The sequence below is a fragment of the Haliotis rubra genome, unplaced genomic scaffold, assembly GCF_003918875.1.
Source record: "Haliotis rubra isolate DU_JTF1 unplaced genomic scaffold, ASM391887v1 Scf16, whole genome shotgun sequence".
In the NCBI taxonomy this organism is placed as follows: Eukaryota; Metazoa; Mollusca; class Gastropoda; order Lepetellida; family Haliotidae; genus Haliotis; species Haliotis rubra.
The window spans coordinates 504,811-520,385 of NW_025765558.1; the positions used below are offsets into that span (position 1 = coordinate 504,811).

Here is a 15,575-nt window from a genome sequence, read left to right on the forward strand (position 1 = left end):
GCTTCCATGGAGTGACTATCACTATAAAAAGAAACAGGTAGGAGGGGTCGTCTCAAAAGCAAAACGACGGCAAGGACGTGTTGCAGATGGTGGTTGGGGCCGGGCTGGAGGATAGAGATATAAGTTAAGGTAAGATAATCCTTCAGGGGAAGTAAACTGGGGAAGTAAACGGCATGTCATAACAATTTACAAACAATATCCAGTCCTGTCGACCTTCGGGTGGTCATGCAACCTAATATTTTGAGACATTTAATACGATGACTGATTATGCTTTTCTACGGGTATCATACTCTTTTACATATCTGAACATGTACTTTATGAAAGAAAGACACGTAAGATGTTAATCAATAGATGAGACATATTCAACACACAAGAAAAAGCATCAAATATCTTTGAGATGACCCCTTGTGCCTGTGGGCAGCACATGCATTTCATGCCAGGTGAGTCGAGGGTCCTGGCTGAGTGACCTAATTGCCATCTGTAAGTTTTGCCCGACTTTACGAGTGAAAATGTTTTCTGGATATCGTATTACGCATCCCACTGAACGCCCAGTTAGGCCGAAGTGGGTTATTTCGACATATGCTGTTTGCAATTGTGTAAACTTTAGGGATACAGTTTAACAGCCTAAAACAGTTTTTTTTCCTTTTCCTACAGTACTTTAATTGCTAGTATAAAGGAACTGAGCGATATACACAGGGCAACTGTCTTTATATACATTTTTTGCCAGTTAGTTAAACTAGTGTGTGCAAACAGCATTCTTCATTGTTGCAGTCTCGCCATCAGAAGGCCGCTTTGCACGTTCTTTCCTGGTGTCAGATGTAACTGTGAATAGGTGGTGTGGTGTGTTTGAGTGCACAAACTGATCTGTTTGAAGCGCTCGTAATATTTTCATGCATGAGTCACGCGTTTTATTGGTTTTGTCCGAAATGATCACAATGAGTGCTAAGTAATACTACTGACACCTCAAACCAAAACATGAGTCTCATTAACCAATTCAGACAATGACCTACTTTTCAGTCGATCCGAATTTTCTCTTGTGAAAGTGAAAAAAGACACAACAAACAGCTATGGTTATAGAAAATTGCAATTCCTTGTTTCATAAGAAAATGGTATTTAGAAATTAATTTTAAGTTTAAAGTTTTAAAAAAAATCGTATTTCTCTATTTTATGTCGAGGTTTAGGCAGCATGTCGTTAACTAACTAAGACCTTACAAACTGCCCCTGTTTGAAGAGGTCGTACAGTGATTCACAATTCATCTGGCTCACTGGTTACGCCTGTTATGTGTTCTTTGCGCTTATTACGTGTATTGTTTGTAACGTACAATTTGATTGATATAATATCAAGTCCGTACCAGACCGCAAAACGTTTCTAGCGGCCGAGCCTCGCTTTGAGATTTCCACGATTTCCAGATTTCCGTTTGTCAGAGGACGCTATACGACAGAGCACGCAGCACGACGAAGTTTGCAAGGATTAGAAGGAGCGTAGTGTTGCAATATACAAGTGATTAGATGTGTCAAATAATACTGATTAATATTTATGTATCCAGTTGAATGAGTTGGTCTCAAAATTCTGGGCTGGTTATTGAACTAAGTTGCGCAATAGGACGGAACCCAGTCAGCAGGAAACGAATCTACTGTGTAATTAATGTTTTGACTTGGAGATGTGTTGAAAATAAACGTGCGAACGAAATATTCTACGTAAGCAAGATCTAATGGGAGGAACGGTTAAAATAATTTTCGTTTTGAAAGATGCGGAACAGTGTATATGCTGATAGAGCTTAAGCTTGGTGTTTAACATGTCACGGTGTGAGTTGGTGAATGAGTGAGCAGGGTTAACTCCGCTTTCAACAGTATTCCATTTATTTCACGAAGTGTCCGCTTAATGCAGGAGGAAAGCCCTATGTGATATAAACGACCACGAAATACCCATTATAAGCAGGGTCGTTTCAGATGCTAACTGCTAGCTAATTGGCCCTTCAAAATTATTTTTGAATTTATGCTGTATTCCTGACGCGTTGTGAGCTATTCATTGATATTATACTCGACAGTAGTGCCCGAATGAAATTTATCACCATCGATTATCCTTTTTATATTTTAGCCACCATAAAACATAGACTTTCCGTGCCGACAGTAAACCAACATATGCCTAATTCATGTTTTAATATACAGATTGCGAACGTCCCATGTTCATTTCTTACCTGATGTTGAGTGCTACTGATCATAGAACACACAATAGAATTGCTATGTTACGTATAAGTTGTGAATGAGTGATGCGGTATTTGGGTGCACAAACTGCTTCTGCCTGAAGCGCTCGTAATATATCCGTAATGAATGGTGGATAATCCCAGCTATAGTACTGTCGGAAATGCTAGAAAAATGCTTTTTATCCTTAGTATCTTTATAAAGGTGATAAATGTACTATGTTGTCAATATATCAACTCGCCTATTGTCTACCTAATTTTTATTTCAATCGATTTAACATCCCCATACATTTAAAGGGCAGTTTACAGGAGAGAATTTGGTACCAAAACAGCAACTTAAGATTTATTCAGAGTTCAACAACAGAAATCTGAAATAGTCTTTACATTTATGCTAATAATACAGGTGGTGTAAAAATATGAATTAACGTTTTTCCTAAACAAATAAACGTTTAATGTTTGTGTTACTTTACTTAATTATCGTTTTCTGTATTGAAGAAATATTAATATAAATGTTAAGTCGATAAATAGGTTTCCCGTCATGCATGCACATCTTTATCACAGCGTGCACTATGGCCAACGATTTGCAGTCGATTGTTGCAAAGGTTTATAGTTTTTCTGCTTAAAAAGACAGAGGTAAACCTTTCATTAGTGTAGAGAGGGTTTATTACAGAACTTGTAGAGCTGTTGGCATGTCTTACCAACAAGTTTACAATATTGTAAACAAATCAGACAAGACAGGGACCGTCTCATATGCAAAACCGAGACGTAAAACCATCCTTGACAACTTTGACAAGGGAGTGCTTAGACGGACGGTCTACAAACTTTATGAAAAGAAAAATATATATAATATATCTTTGGCCAATGTTCACAACTAGATTAAACTGACCGAATTACATCCATATTTTTTCAATGAACTATACTGTTGACATGCAAAACATTTATCAAAACGTTGCACATTTCTACAATCAATCGATAAGATACCACAAGTGATAGGATTCTTTCAATGTACAGTAATTCGTATGTTTATGTCACAACAAACACACATACACAAATGATCCCTTACATAACTGATGCGTATACTATACGTACACATATTCAACATTTTGCAGAAGACATCTATTGAGATGACCCCTCGCCCGAGCGTGTGCTCAGGTGTCAATTTCACCTGTCGATACCGTGCATGCTGATGACGTAAGACAGGCAGTTAATGTTTGTTTCAAATAACGTCCAACTACCCCTTATTTTTCTAAGTTTTTGGTATTTTCATCAGTAAAAACACAGTTTAGAGCATGTCTCTAAATTTATTCCCCCGGTCTACATTAGGTAGATGTTTCTTGAAGTGATATTTGTTATTTAAGTAACTGTAATACCTCTGAATTTTAAATATAAGTCAAAAGCATTTTTCTAGCATTTCCGACAGTAGGTTGTTTTAAACACACAACGTTCTGTTGTGGGAAGGTTTAGATTGGTAACGTTGCAACGTTGTGCAGGAAGGTTGTAGATTGGTAACGTCATGACCACAACGTTGTGGGAAGGTTGTAGATTGGTAACGTCATGCCACAACGTTGTGGGAAGGTTGTAGAGATTGGTAACGTCATGATACAACGTTGTGGGAAGGTTGTAGATTGGTAACGTCATGCCACAACGTTGTGGAAGGTTGTAGATTGGTAACGTCATGCCACAACGTTGTGGGAAGGTTGTAGATTGGTAACGTCATGACACAACGTTGTGGGAAGGTTGTAGATTGGTAACGTCATGATACAACGTTGTGGGAAGGTTGTAGATTGGTAACGTCATGATACAACGTTGTGGGAAGGTTGTAGATTGGTAACGTCATGACACAACGTTGTGGGAAGGTTGTAGATTGGTAACGTCATGACACAACGTTGTGGGAAGGTTGTAGATTGGTAACGTCATGATACAACGTTGTGGGAAGGTTGTAGATTGGTAACGTCATGCCACAACGTTGTGGGAAGGTTGTAGATTGGTAACGTCATGCCACAACGTTGTGGGAAGGTTGTAGATTGGTAACGTCATGCCACAACGTTGTGGGAAGGTTGTAGATTGGTAACGTCATGACACAACGTTGTGGGAAGGTTGTAGATTGGTAACGTCATGACACAACGTTGTGGGAAGGTTGTAGATTGGTAACGTCATGCCACAACGTTGTGGGAAGGTTGTAGATTGGTAACGTCATGACACAACGTTGTGGGAAGGTTGTAGATTGGTAACGTCATGACACAACGTTGTGGGAAGGTTGTAGATTGGTAACGTCATGACACAACGTTGTGGGAAGGTTGTAGATTGGTAACGTCATGACACAACGTTGTGGGAAGGTTGTAGATTGGTAACGTCATGACACAACGTTGTGGGAAGGTTGTAGATTGGTAACGTCATGCCACAACGTTGTGGGAAGGTTGTAGATTGGTAACGTCATGCCACAACGTTGTGGGAAGGTTGTAGATTGGTAACGTCATGCCACAACGTTGTGGGAAGGTTGTAGATTGGTAACGTCATGACACAACGTTGTGGGAAGGTTGTAGATTGGTAACGTCATGCCACAACGTTGTGGGAAGGTTGTAGATTGGTAACATCATGCCACAACGTTGTGGGAAGGTTGTAGATTGGTAACGTCATGCCACAACGTTGTGGGAAGGTTGTAGATTGGTAACGTCATGACACAACGTTATCACAACGTTAGTATTACGTCATTTTATAACGTTATGTCACAACGTAATAACAACGTTGCAAATTTACGTTGAGGAAACGTTATGCTTTGGGCTCCTCACAACGTTATAACAACGTTTCTTATAACTTGTCACGATGGTTTTCTGTAAAACTTTTCACTTTGAGATTCTTTCTTCACTATTCAGCTACAGCTTCAGAAAACACGACCAAAACAACATGCAAATTGGCGAATAAAGATTGAAGTGAATTTCAGCTTTGTTTCTTATGTAATGTTCCTTACTGGGAAAACTATTCAACTATTAACGTTAAATCGAACGCTAAGACAACGTAAAATACGTTAGTATCAAATAACGTAACCTTGTGGCCACGTAAAAATAACGTACTAGTATCACAACGTCAGGCCACAACGTTGTGACAACGTAAATGGGAGCCCACAGAAAAACGTTGTAACCCCGAAAGCATAACGTTGTGACGACGTGACAACGTGAAATTGTTAGGTGGAATCCTGTTACCAAGCCGAACCAATCTGTCAAGTGAGTCGCCGCTTACGACAAGCCTATGCTGCTGAGAACCAGTTCTCGCAAGGATCTTCATGAATAGAGGGTGCAGATGCAGACTGGAAGCTAAAATGAATTGAACTACTTTTATATACAATTACAGCACAGAAGCTAGTGTACACATCAAAATTGGATTTAACTTAATCAAACTTGGCTGAGGCTGTAACATATGTTATATTTGGAATTACGCTTTCTTATATATCAGATTCTAGTACTTTTGTTGGGTTGAGTTGCATCCGGGACTCGAACCCACACCCTCAGAGTCAGGCACCTAATCGCCAGCACACAAAGTTAGCCGCCTAACCCGCTCAGCCATCACGGCTTCCACAAAAATGTAAGTCGGACAACTGGTAGTCTAGACTGCGGACTTTGTGTACCCCTCTGGTAAGTGTTGGCTGAGGTTGACATACTCCTTGATATGAGGGGTGGTGAGGTAGCCCAGTGGTTAAAGCGTTCGCTCGCGATCGTCACAATGTTTGCTGTTGTCCCCGTGATATTGCTGGATTATTGCTAAAAAGATTCACATTGACTGACTGACTGAGTTTGGTTTACAATGTTTGAAGCCCATTTCAGGTGTTGTGCCAACGCAGTGATATTGTTAGTAATATCGACTTATTCGTATCAACACATTGCCAATGCGGCGTAAAACCAAACTACACACATACATTGACTGACTGACTGAGTTCGGTTTTACGCCGCTTTTAGCAATATTCCAGCAACATCACGGCGGGGAACACCAGAAATGGGCTTCACACATTGTGCCCATGTGGGGAATCGAACCCGGGTCTTCGGCGTGACGAGCCAACGCTTTAACCATTGGACTACCCCACCGCCCCCCGGGATTAACACTGGTGTGTGCTTACTTCATGTTTCAATATTGCAGGTGGCGATGATTCCTACTCCCAACCACGTTCGTATTTTTCTTTCATTATTTCCTGGGTTCGGGTGTCACTGATCGTGAGAAAAAGCCATCTTTTTTCGGCATATGTTTTAAATGAACGATGTTGTGCATATGGGTGCTTGTAGCGCTTGTAGTTTTCTACTGTGCCGTCCGATTTTCTGGTCATGTCAGTCATTGGTTTGTTTGGTTTTTCTTTCTTTTCTTTTTTGCTTAACGCTGCAATAATCCAGCTAAATGGTCTGTAAATGATCTAGTTCGACCAGACAATCCAGTGATCAACAACACGAGCATTTGGGATACGATGACATGTGTCAACCAAGTCAGCAAACGTGACAACACGATTCCGATAGTCGCCTCTTACAGCAAGCATGGGTTGTTGAAAACCAATCCTAGCCCGGATCTTAACATGCTTAAGACGACAAGGTCTCCTGTATCCCAAGTCGTCTTGGAACCCTCAAAATTCTGTCAGAAATATGTACAATTTTATCACATATCAAAACTATGTCTGTTCGTACCTTTATGTATTTTGAGATTTCACACTTAGAAGGAAAAATGTTTTGAACATATTATTAACTTTTTCAGGAACGTTTAGAATCACTCTTGGATAGAGTAAGCTGGGAGCATAAAACAAGGTTCGTTCTTAACTCTCAGTAGACAAATATAATTTCCTTTCTCATTTCCGTATTGTGTAATTTTTTTCCACATCTGTAATGGGCAAAGACCATCTGTAGTGTGTATATCCCCCATCTGTAATGTGTATCCACCATCTGTAATGTGTATCCACCATCTGTAATGTGTATCCACCATCTGTAATGTGTATCCACCATCTGTAGTGTGTATCCACCATCTGTAGTGTGTATCCACCTTCTATAGTGTGTATCCACCATCTGTAGTGTGTATCCACCTTCTGTAGTGTGTATCCTACATCTGTAATGTGTATCCACCTTCTGTATGTGTGTGTATGTATCCACCATCTGTAGTGTGTATCCACCATCTGTAGTGTGTATCCACCTTCTGTAGTGTGTATCCACCTTCTGTAGTGTGTATCCACCTTCTGTCTGTGTGTGTATCCACCATCTGTAGTGTGTATCCACCATCTGTTCTGTGTGTATCCACCTTCTGTAGTGTGTATCCACCATCTGTAGTGTGTATCCACCTTCTGTAGTGTGTATCCACCATCTGTAGTGTGTATCCACCTTCTGTAGTGTGTATCCACCATCTGTAGTGTGTGTAGTGTGTATCCACCATCTGTAGTGTGTATCCACCTTCTGTAGTGTGTATCCACCATCTGTAGTGTGTATATCCACCATCTCTGTAGTGTGTATCCACCATCTGTAGTGTGTATCCACCTTCTGTAGTGTGTATCCACCTTCTGTAGTGTGTAATGTATCTGTAGTGTGTATCCACCATCTGTAGTGTGTATCCACCATCTGTAATGTGTATCCACCATCTGTAATGTGTATCCACCATCACCTTCTGTAGTGTGTATCCACCATCTGTAGTGTGTATCCACCATCTGTAGTGTGTATCCACCATCTGTAGTGTGTATCCACCATCTGTAGTGTGTATCCACCATCTGTAGTGTGTATCCACCTTCTGTAGTGTGTATCCACCTTCTGTAGTGTGTATCCACCATCTCTAGTGTGTATCCACCATCTGTAGTGTGTATCCACCATCTGTAGTGTGTATCCACCATCTGTAATGTGTATATCCACCATCTGTAGTGTGTATCCACCATCTGTAGTGTGTATCCACCATCTGTAGTGTGTATCCACCATCTGTAATGTGTATCCACCATCTGTAGTGTGTATCCACCATCTGTAGTGTGTATCCACCATCTGTAGTGTGTATCCACCATCTGTAGTGTGTATCCACCATCTGTAGTGTGTATCCACCATCTGTAGTGTGTATCCACCATCTGTAGTGTGTATCCACCTTCTGTAGTGTGTATCCACCTTCTGTAGTGTGTATGTATCACCATCCACCATCTGTATCCACCATCTAGTGTGTATCCACCATCTGTAGTGTGTATCCACCATCTGTAAGTGTGTATCCACCATCTGTAGTGTGTATCCACCATCTGTAGTGTGTATCCACCATCTGTAGTGTGTATCCACCATCTGTAGTGTGTATCCACCATCTGTAGTGTGTATCCACCATCTGTAGTGTGTATCCACCATCTGTAGTGTGTATCCACCTTCTGTAGTGTGTATCCACCTTCTGTAGTGTGTATCCACGTTCTGTAGTGTATCCACGTTCACCATGTATCCTCCATCTGTAGTGTGTATCCACCATCTGTAGTGTGTATCCACCATCTGTAGTGTGTATCCACCATCTGTAGTGTGTATCCACCATCTGTAGTGTGTATCCACCATCTGTAGTGTGTATCCACCATCTGTAATGTGTATCCACCTTCTGTAGTGTGTATCCACCATCTGTAGTGTGTATCCACCATCTGTAGTGTGTATCCACCATCTGTAGTGTGTATCCACCTTCTGTAGTGTGTATCCACCATCTGTAGTGTGTATCCTCCATCTGTAGTGTGTATCCACCATCTGTAGTGTATCCACCATCTGTAGTGTGTATCCACCATCTGTATCTGTAGTGTGTATCCACCTTCTGTAGTGTGTATGTGTATCCAGTGTGTATCCTCCATCTGTAGTGTGTATCCACCATCTGTAATGTGTATCCACCATCTGTAATGTGTATCCACCATCTGTAATGTGTATCCACCATCTGTAGTGTGTATCCACCATCTGTACTGTGTATCCATCTGTGTGTGTATCCACCATCTGTAGTGTGTATCCACCATCTGTTGTGTGTATCCACCATCTGTAATGTGTATCCACCATCTGTATCCAGTGTGTATCCACCATCTGTAGTGTGTATCCACCATCTGTAGTGTGTATCCTCCATCTGTAGTGTGTATCCACCATCTGTAGTGTGTATCCACCTTCCGTAGTGTGTATCCACCATCTGTAGTGTGTATCCACCATCTGTAGTGTGTATCCACCATCTGTAGTGTGTATCCACCATCTGTAGTGTGTATCCACCATCTGTAGTGTGTATCCACCATCTGTAGTGTGTATCCACCATCTGTAGTGTGTATCCACCATCTGTAGTGTGTATCCACCTGTACCGTCTGTCTCTCCTCCTGTATTGTCCATTCATTATCTGTGTTATCTTTACACCATATCTATATATGTTTTTAAAGCTGAAATACTTTTTGCTATTTATACATTTTAAAGATGTATACCTAGGTGTTAAATATGTCTGGATTCATTGCTCTATATGTGTATTTTAAAGATGTATATCTTGGTGTTAAGTATGTCTTGCTGTGTTTTTCTTTTCATGTCGTATATCTGATTCCAGAAACATGCATTTCACATTTTCACAATTAGATATGATGCAACACTTGTTGTTTTACAGGACAGTGATCCTCGCTGGCCCGCCACCTGTCTGGGAAATTATGAAATTGTGAAAATTCAGATGTTAATGACAACATTCTCAAAATAAAGATTTGTTTGCAAATAATCAAGGTGTCTTACATTTATGTTCTAATATGGACGAAGTATATTACAACCGTCACTTAGTTACCTGAGCAGTTCAGTTGAATGTGGAAACTGTGTGAACTGTTGTTGGTCGAGCATCACATTTGTCTACATATGGTTAGTGGGAGGCTGAGTGGGTTAGATGGCTGACTTTGTGTGCTGGCGATTAGGTGCCTGACTCTGAGGGTGTGGGCTCGAATCCCGCATGGGACTCAACCCAACAAAAGTACTAGAATCTGTACTTTACTGAGAAAGTGTAATCTCAAATATAACATGCGTGACTACAAGGGGCCTTCAAAAGGTAGTCGGTCTAGCTACATTCTCGATGTCCAATGTTTGAAAGCTTCCATCTTATTTTGAAGGAATCATTAGCAAAGCCATATCCTAAATTTCACATAAGTAGGTAATGTGGTTAACGAGATATTAGTCATCACAACACATTGGGGGTATAATATTTCTTAAAATTTGCAGAAAATGAAAAACGATCTGTCATTTGGTACCTCTTGGATAATGGTATGTCCTCAGATAATGTCATATACAATATGTTCAGTATAGTGTTGGATGACTTCCCGTCATGATCAACATTCAAAGATTTGGATTGCTTGATTTGCATTTAGTCAGGGCTGTTTTTATAAGGACACCCACTTTGAAATCTTTCAAAAACATTGTGTCCAGATATTAAAGCTGGCATTGTTTACAATATATTGAGAACTGACACTTGTGTGACCATTCAGTATTTAGTTTGAACCTTTGCCATCATGTATGAAAATTCTCCTACTCATGTCCCTTCAGCGCTTCCGTATGTATGAACAAGTGAAAACATTAGAATAGGTCCTTATGATTACATCATCTCCGAAACAAGCTCTTTCATTAAACATGAAGAGGGGGGTGAGGGTGGAACAGAACAAAGCCAATTTTCTTGAGGTTGACAGATAATATGTAGAAAAATAAAACATAAAAACAGCTGCATTTGTATCATTTTCTAGGTGAGGCTGACTACTTTTTGAACGCCCCTCGTATGTATTCGCTGCGGTACTTACACACATGAATGAAAATAAAATAGAAGTGTTGAAATAACTTTCATGTATGGACACACCAGCAATAAGTGGTGAAATGAAATTACTTGACAATCTGCCATCAGGACCCTCAGACCTGAGAAGCTGCAGGTTCTTCAGCCCCCTTAAACACATGCAGGCTTTGTGACAGTTAAATCGACAAGTAAAATTACTGTAAGACGAAAAGTTAAAACTTCTTGCTCGACACGAGATCTACCTGCTTTGAGCCTACAGACAGGTGCTTATCTGAGACACCGACGACAATGATTAAACCATGAATGCCTGGTAATATCTGTAATGTATCAATAGTTTTAGGCGTAATAATAAACGTCAACGCAATAGGATATTCAGTCTTAATTATCCACCCACAATTATTACGTTGGGCGTAAAAGTTGGTTGGTTGTTGTTTAACGCCGCACTCAGCAATACTCCAGCTATATGGCGGCGATCTGTAAATAATCGAGTCTGGACAAGAAATCCAGTGATCAACAGCATAAGCATAGATCTACGCAATTAGGATACGATGACATGTGTCAACCAAGTCAGCGAGCCTGACCACCCGATCCCGTTAGTCGCCTCTTGCGACAAGCATGGGTTGCTGAAGATCAATTCTAACCGGATCTTCTGAGTATGTGGTTACGAATCACTCTCTAGTTGACATTTCAACTGCACATTTAGTAATATTATAATAATCCCGGACTTTGCATATTAATGTTTCGAAGGTTGGCAATCGTTTCTGTTTGTGGTCAAATATAGTCTTTTTGAAAATCAAGATGATTATGTTTAGCGGGTCATTGTTTCTCTCTGGAAAACCAATGAGTATTCTTTCTTTAAAATGAATTTCTGTTTGAGCTTTTTCTTTTAGCCAACCTTCCAGTTTGGTCCACAGTGGCCGTACAAGATCACATTCCCAAAATAAATGCTGCAATGTATCTGTTTTATAGGAACAATAGTCGCTTCTATCTGATTAAGTATAGCCCATTCTTTGTAAACGGCTGACTGACTGACTGAGTATGGTTTTACGCCGCTTTTAGCAATATTCCAGCAACATCACGGCAGGGGGACACCAGAAATGGGCTTCACACATTGTACCCATGTGGGGATTCGAACCCGGGTCTTCGGCGTGACGAGCCAACGCTATAACCATTAGGCTACCCCACCGCCCCTAGTCGCTTCTATCTGATTAAGTATTGCCCATTCTGTGTAAACGGATTTTAGTTGGTAGGATATGGTGTAGAATTTTGTACTTGAAATTATTGGGCACTCGAGGTGGGTGCGAGAAGGGTTAGCATGTCCCTGCAGTGTTAGCACCGGCCACTCAGAAGGAATGCAGATATTGAATCATGGATAATATCTGGTATTTTAGTTTTTTCCTTTGATTTGATTTGGAACTGACAAACAGCAGGTATTTTTTTGTCAGTTCGTGTTCGTGTAAAAATACATACGTGTTTCAAGGTGGCGACTTTCTGATCAAATGGATCATTCTTTTCGGTATATCAGATGGGGGATCTAGGAATATATGTTTGATTTAGTTGTATTTGAAAACATTGGACATGTAATCAAAGACATCAGTAACTGTAAATGGGTGAGAAGTATGTCTTTCATCTTTTACTTCAATGGCGGTCGCTATACATAAACAACACACACGATTGCATGGCATATTTCGCTTCATGCATGAGAGCCTGTCACAGTGAACAAGCCAGCATGTTGAAGGTAAGTCTCATCAAAACCTCTCTCCGTCGTTTTCCGTCATCTGCAACATGCGCTTACAACATACTCTCATTTCTGGTGTCCCCCGCCGTGATATTGCTGGAATATTGCTAAAGTGGCGTAAAACCAAACCCACTCACTCATTCACTCACTCACATGCTCTCATATCTTCTTTCAAAAGCACGTGGTCCTTAAGTTAGCTGGACAGTGACAGATGTCAAAATCAGACTTCAATAGATGTCCTTGTTCCCCTAGAAGCGTATAAGATCCAAAATTCATCGACGTAGATGATTCTTCAACTATCTGGAAGACACTTTCATCTTGACACAAGTAATGTGTATCGTCACTCAGACAGTGAATCATCTAGGTTATTTGAATAATCTCACCGTAGGTAATAATAATAATAGTCCATATATCATGCGCATTTATCTATGCACAATGTATGCTCGAAGCCCCAAACAATTTGATAACCCTAGCTGCCTGTGAGGCGCTAGAGGGTTAATGGTGACAGGGCTTATCACAGTACCCATTTTTTGTTGGGTGAACAGGGGCCATATTTTATAACAAACTCTCTTGCCTAACTTGTCTCACGTGCTTCCTTGTGGGGCAGGACTGAAGTCTAGACACGGCCACTTATCCAAGAACTCTCCGCTCCCAACGATGCTTAACTTCAACTTATTTGTGACCTGCGCTCTATGCACAAGAACATAGGCCTTTTAGAGTGATGTGACATTTTCCAACAATGACCTATTGGAGGGCCAGGAAACAATTATATACATTTGTATTTTTAAGTACCTTACATATTTTGAAGGTATTTGACCTCTTTTGTATTTGTTTGAATATGTAGCAGTAACAAAATTAAATGTGAAAAAGTCGAGCATTGATGATGCTTAAAAACACAATTCAGGGGCGGGGATAAATTTAGGGCAGGTCATTAGTATCAAGTATAAAATCAATGCCTTACGAGGCAATACTGCAGCTACACCTAGCGGCTTTGAAGGATTCCGATCGGGATAAATCAGTGGTTGATAGTATACAGGACGATAAACGTCACAACTTGTATCCATCCAATCCACGGGTTAGTCGGCTATTAAGGTACATACATGTGTGAAGCCCATTTCTGGTGTCGCTCACTCACTCACTCACTCACTCACTCTCTTACGCTATTGTACACTAACATGAACAGATCTCCTTCAGGTCACCGTGTTCCGGCTGAGTGTTTCAATCCTCTTGTATGGCTGTGTGCACGGACTGGGATCTGGAAAGTCTGGTACGTATAAACCCACTGGTCAATACTATCACTAATCACATCGATAACCCAAAAGACGATGTCCCTTCTGTGTTGGTACTGGTCCCGATTCCTGCTGTTGCCGTAATGGCGTTGAACAAGATCAATGACAAAGTTTTTGGAATGTCTAGCTGTAGACAAAGGCTTAATTATATTCAGTTCGAACTGTATAAACACTGCTGCTCTGAGGATAACGGACATGGTACGATAGGCCGTAAGTTGAACTGTAATTTCAAGGTGTTTTGTGCAGCAAACATTAACATTTGTCCTGGACTGTCCGACAGATGTCACACATGGTTGTAAGTGTCCCCTATATTGTTACAGTGCCATGGTGTGAATGTACGTTATTGTAAATTGGTGTGAATGTATGTTATTGTAAATTGGCAGTGTCCTTTAGCAGTGTCATGTTTCTTGATGCTCCCTATATTGTTAGAGTGTCATGGTGTGAATGTATGTTATTGTAAATTGGCAGTGTCCTTTAGCAGTGTCATGTTCTTGATGCTCCCTATATTGTTAGAGTGTCATGGTGTGAATGTATGTTATTGTAAATTGGCAGTGTCCATTAGCAGTGTCATGTTTCTTGAGGTTGGTTTAACGTCGTGCTTGAGAATATTTCGCTCATATGACGATCATGTTTCTTGAGGCCCTCTATATGGTTACAGTGTCATGGAGGGATGTTTTTCATGTAAATTAGCAGTGTCATGTTTCTTGATGCAGATTGGCAGTGTCCTTTAGCAGTGTCATGTTTCTTGATGCAGGACTCATCGATGAGCTGGGCAAGAGACAACGCAGCATGTCCCAAGAGCTGACGGAGATATACGAAGCAGGTGGACACTGAAACAATAATTTACATATCTTGACGTTCTCGTTGGGAAAGACAACGAGCATGTTTAGCATCCCTGACTGAAACAATAATTTCATCAAAGCATCCCTGACGTCATCAAACAATCCTGATTAAGTTACTGAAATGTGCCTCAAACCTTTTTCTTATGGACACTTTCGTTTTATATGACATGAAGATTGATTGAGTTGGATATGTCTTCACAAATCCATTTCAGTTCTAAGGTTGTCTTAGTTCTTAATTCTGGGGATGTCTTCTTGAATCCTCATGTTATGACAAATATATCACTCGGTATGCTAAACAACCTACTCGTACATGCAAGGGTGATATAATCGGTAACACCCCATTCCTCCGATATTAAGTATTCACTGACTGACTGACTGAGTTTAGTTTTACGCCGCTTTTAGCAATATTCCAGCAATATCACGGCTGGGGACACCAGAAATGGGCTTAACACATTCAAGTATTCAAGTATTCAAGACGTAAGAGACAAGAAACTACAGTACTGATCAAAGCAAGCTTACTGTATCATTGACGTTTACATTCCAGTGTCTGAGCTTCAACAAGACATGGAGAAACTCCAAGAAATTGGCGGAAACGAGACAAACACAGGTAATTACATTGAGAAGTGAGTTGCAGTTGCCCTTTTTAATCGTGAAGTGTCTTGCGGTGACACGTTGTATCGTGAAGTGTCATGCAGAGTCACGTTGTATTTGAAGTGTCATACAGAGACACGTTGTATTGTGAAGTGTCTTGCAGTGACACGTTGTACCGTGAAGTGTC

General features: G+C 40.6%; 2 long non-coding RNA genes across 4 annotated transcripts; both read left to right on the forward strand.

Moving 5' to 3' along the window:
- Positions 1 to 51: 51 nt before the first annotated feature.
- On the forward strand, positions 52 to 9,881 carry LOC124271326. Of its 3 annotated transcripts, XR_006897007.1 has the most exons (5): positions 435 to 480; positions 772 to 798; positions 6,330 to 6,356; positions 6,930 to 6,979; positions 9,777 to 9,881. It is a non-coding gene; the product is annotated as an uncharacterized LOC124271326 (long non-coding RNA). The 3 variants fall into 3 exon arrangements; XR_006897006.1 differs by lacking the exons at positions 435 to 480; positions 772 to 798 and adding an exon at positions 52 to 129; XR_006897008.1 differs by lacking the exon at positions 772 to 798 and having other exon boundaries at positions 436 to 480.
- A 4,000-nt stretch (positions 9,882 to 13,881) lies between these two features.
- LOC124271339 lies at positions 13,882 to 15,400 on the forward strand. Its single transcript, XR_006897014.1, has 3 exons — positions 13,882 to 13,933; positions 14,710 to 14,778; positions 15,342 to 15,400. It is a non-coding gene; the product is annotated as an uncharacterized LOC124271339 (long non-coding RNA).
- The last annotated feature ends 175 nt before the right edge of the window (positions 15,401 to 15,575 follow it).